We start from the raw sequence: 4,512 nt of genomic DNA on the forward strand, positions 1-4,512 counted from the left end.
ATGGTTGACCTAAAAGGATAGAGATATCGTCGTCTTCCTTGATATCCATGACCATAAAGTCTGTCGGGATATAAAGTTGTCCGGTCCTAACGAGGATGTCTTCTAATATGCCTACAGAATACTTAACAGATCTATCGGCTAATTGGAGGGACATCTTAGTTGGTTGTAATTCTCCTAAGTTTAACCTTTTACACACAGCTATGGGCATTAAACTCACACCAGCGCCTAAGTCTAGGAAAGCTTTGTCGATCACATGACTCCATAAAAAGCAAGGTATAGAAAAAAACTCCCAGGGTCTTTCTCCTTCTTAGCAAGTTTATTCTCAGAAATAAAGTTGCATTCCAAGGGTTTGGAATCGTCAAGCCTACGCTTGTTGGTTAAGATGTCTTTAAGAAATTTGGTGTAAGATGGAATTTAGGTGATGGCTTCGGTGAAAGGAATCTTTACATGAAGCTTCTCTATTACTTTTATAAACTTTTGGTATTGGTTATTAATTTTGGTTTGTGTAAGTCTTTGCGGATATGGGATTGGTGTTTTGTACGGGGGTGGTGGTTTGTAAGTTTTATCCTTGGCTTCTCCTTCTTGGTCTGTAGGTATATTTTCTTTAGAAACTTTGGACTCGCTCATTGTTGGGTTATGAGGCCCTTCGTAAGCGGTCCCACTTTGTAATGAGATAGCGTTAGATTGCCCTCGAGGGTTGAGTTGAGGTTGTCTAGAGAATTATCCTCCAGGTGTAGTTTGTGGGGCTTGGTTTTGTGCTACCTATGAGATCTGGGTTTCAAGCATCTTGTTGTGAGTGATTATCTGGTCAACCTTGGTCCCTAATTGCGTTATCAGTTCGTTTACGTGAATGTTCTGGTTTAGGAATTCTTTATTTTGATGAGTCTGGCCTGATATAAAGTTCTCCATGATCTTCTCAAGGTTAGACTTTTGGGGCACAGCTTGCATAGGTTGATTTGGTTTTTGGGTTTGATAACCTTGTGGTCTCTGAGGTGCATAATTTTGGATAGGGTTCTGGTATTTATAGGAAAAATTCGGGTGATTCTTCCATCCAGGGTTATAAGTGTTTGAAAATGGGTTACTTTGGGCGTAATTCACTTGGTCGGTATTCAGGTCCTTCAAAAGGTTACATTCCGCCGATTTGTGTCCTTTAGATCCACAAAGTTCACATTCTGTGTGGACTACCGCTGCGGTGTTAGTGCTTGTATAAATATGTTCGACCTTAAGGGCTAAAGCGTCCATTTTCACCTGCATCATGTCCATAGAGCTTATCTCATGTATTCCACCTTGGGTCTCCTTTTTCTCTACTGATGCTCGTTCAGTTCCCCATTGGTAATGGTTTTGGGCCATATCCTCAATTAGGTCACAAGCTTCAGGGTAAGGTTTGTTCATCAACGCGCCACCAGCGACAACGTCGATGCTCATGTTTGTGTTATAATGGAGTCCATTGTAGAAGGTATGAACGATCAGCCATTGTTCTAGGCCATGGTGTGGACAGACTCTTAATAGCTCTTTGAATCTCTCCCAAGCTTCAAAAAGTGATTCTCCTTGGTTTTGAGTAAATCTAGTTATTTGGTTTCAAAGAATAGCAGTCGTACTAGGGGGGAAATATCTAGCAAGGAATACACTTCTAAGGTTTTCCCAGGTAGTTATTGAGTTAGCTGGAAGTGAGTCCAACCATGAACATGCTCTATCTCTGAGGGAGAAAGGAAATAATCTTAAACGAATCGCATCAGGTGAAGCACCGTTGGATTTAAAAGTGTCGGCCAGTTAGATAAAGACTTTTAAATGTTGATTTGAGTTCTCAGTAGCGAGACTCGCGAATTGGTTCTGTTGCACTAATTGCAGTAAAGATGGTTTTAGTTCGAAATTATTGGCAGGAATGAGGGGGTTTACTATACTAGAACTAGGTTCCTCGTCAGAGGGTTGGGCAAATTCCTTAAGAGGTCTCCGGTCGCGATTCTCGGCCATAGCTTTCTTAATTCGGACGAGTAAGAGGCGTGTACGAGTGTAACGTTCGGGTTCCGCTAAAGGATCTACTAAATTTCCGGTACTATGGGTTCTTCGCATTTACCGACTAATAATGCCTTAGTCTAGACGGTGTAACGACAGGGTACGAAATTTGACGAAGTTGGTCCCCGGAAACGGCGCCAAAAACTTGGTTGCTCTATTCGCAAGTGCACGAATCACGTCAGAGTAATATAAAAGAATATCGATCCCACAGAGACCAAATCGCAAATCTATCGATTTCTATTGTTACGATGTTTATCTAAGGCGGTATAAGAGAGATATTGATGTCGCAAAATAATAGTAAATAAAGGAAAATACAATGCAGATAAAGATAGGCTTGAATGTAATTCACGTCAGTTAAACAATGTTTCAATTGTCTAAATAGAACTACTTATGGGGCAATATTTTCTACACTTGAAAAGAATCCATTTAACAGGAACTGTCGCTTTCGCGTATTCAGAACCGAGTTTACCCTTGAATTAAGGCCTTTTATTGTCACTTATAAAAGGTGCGCAAAACGCTAAAGTAGTAAACTTATTTTTAAGAAATAAGACTCAAAAACTTAGTTGAAAAGTAATTTTGATTTGGAAAGTTTACCTAAGGAGTTTCCTGATTTTAAATCTATCAACGCGTCCGAAAATAGTTTTAAAAGTCGTTTTTCCTTAAAGTGATAAAAATTCCTAGTTATCTAAGCCAATATGCTTTCTCACTCCTTGAGTAGTTAAAACTAACCAAGTTTGTTTCAGAAAACTCGAATTAAAAATCAAAACAACTTTTAAAGCATTTCTACAGATGCAATATGTGAAACATCTTTTTAATCGCGATCCTTACATTCTAACCTTTGAAAGATTTAGCCAGACATGGTAATACAAACAAATACAATGATGTTGAACATGATGAAGAGAAGTTTAGAATGTAAGGCGTAAAAAACAAGTAAAGCGTGTAGAACAATTAAAAACGAGTAGTAAAGATAATGGCGGGAAGTTTAAATAAAATAAAGACAATGACAAGGAATTAAATAAAGTAAAGCATGACAAGAAATTAAGTAAAGTAAAGCGTGACAAGCAATTAAATAAAGTAAAGCATGACAAATAAAATAAATAAAAACGATTAAATTAGAACCTGCTCCAAACGGAGGCTTTAAATCTGGTACAAGAAAGATAAACCTTTGACTTTGAAGATAACGACGACAGCAAAATCAAAGTGCTCCAACTCAATTACACTACGGTGCGATAACCCCTCGATGTGACGGATTACCGCTTTTACAGATGATAATATAATCTTAGTGTTGTAAACTAAGTTGGATGATTTGGAAATGAACTAGAACGACCTATTTATAGAGGAACTCATCAGCATGCAAAGACCATGATGCCCTTCAACTTCTCCTTAGTGGGAACGTGAAATGCAAAGGAGGCGCCCGCCACCCCTTCATGGCGCCCCCCATGTGTGTGAATGGGAAAGTTCATGGGATCGTGGAGGTTTCCTCCTAGTTGAGGGCTGATGTGTCATGGTTTCTCCTATAGCGGCTGCCATGCATAGCGCCATGTGTACAATATTTGCCGAAAAACCCTAATTTTTGGTCTTTTTGCTTCGTTTATTCTAAAAAGGTCCCCGAAAGAGCTAAATATCTGAAAACAACATAAAAGAGAGCATAACACAAGAAAAATGATAATAAAGACCTAATAAACATGTGAAATCCGAGTAAAAACGCAGTGTGATTCAGTGTGATCATCTAACTAGAGGAACTGCAACCTAATCGGGAGGGACCATATTACACATATCATAAGTTCCCTTATGGAGCCTACAAGCTCGAAGAGTTGGACGGGCGACTCATTCTTAGAACTTGGGTATCAATCAATCTGAGGTATTATTATAGTTGATTGGTAGGAAGGCGAATCACCTATCTATGGAAAATTGTAAAAAAAATAGTATTTACAACAAGTTATTATGGTTTGGCTGTCAATAAGTAAAATGTTGGACTTTCATAGGAAGATCCTTGCCACCTAAAATGGTAGTTAAACTGTTGGACTTCCACAAGAAGATCATTGTCGTCATACATGATGATTAAACTACTAGAATTACCTAAGAAAATCCTTTCTGCCCTATAGTATAATTAAATTGTTGGACTTCCACATGAATATCCTTACCACCCTAGGGAGTAATTAAATTATTGAACTTCAACAATAAGATCATTATTTCCTTATGGGGTAATTAAACTTTGAGACTTCAACAGAAATATCATTGTCACCCTACGGGATAATTAAACTATTGGACTTCCACAGGAAATTCATTTCCTATCTATGGGGTGATTAACCTACTAGAATTCCACACAAAAAGTCCTCGTCAGCTACGAGCAACTGCATTGCAAAGATCTTTTCAAACTCAAGAAGAGACTTAACCAAGTCTCGTCAGGAAAACTCAACTAAGTCTCTCTCGATGGACTCAACTAAGTCTCATTATGAAGACTCAATTATGTATCTCCTGAGGGACTCAACCAAGTCT

The 4,512-nt window shown here is 38.5% G+C and overlaps 1 non-coding gene across 1 annotated transcript; it reads left to right on the forward strand.

Moving 5' to 3' along the window:
• The first annotated feature begins 1,480 nt into the window (after positions 1-1,480).
• On the forward strand, positions 1,481-1,587 carry LOC127109764 (small nucleolar RNA R71). The gene has a single exon (XR_007797017.1). It is a non-coding gene; the product is annotated as a small nucleolar RNA R71 (small nucleolar RNA).
• Positions 1,588-4,512: the final 2,925 nt, after the last annotated feature.

The sequence above is a fragment of the Lathyrus oleraceus genome, chromosome 7, assembly GCF_024323335.1.
Source record: "Lathyrus oleraceus cultivar Zhongwan6 chromosome 7, CAAS_Psat_ZW6_1.0, whole genome shotgun sequence".
In the NCBI taxonomy this organism is placed as follows: domain Eukaryota; kingdom Viridiplantae; phylum Streptophyta; class Magnoliopsida; order Fabales; family Fabaceae; genus Lathyrus; species Lathyrus oleraceus.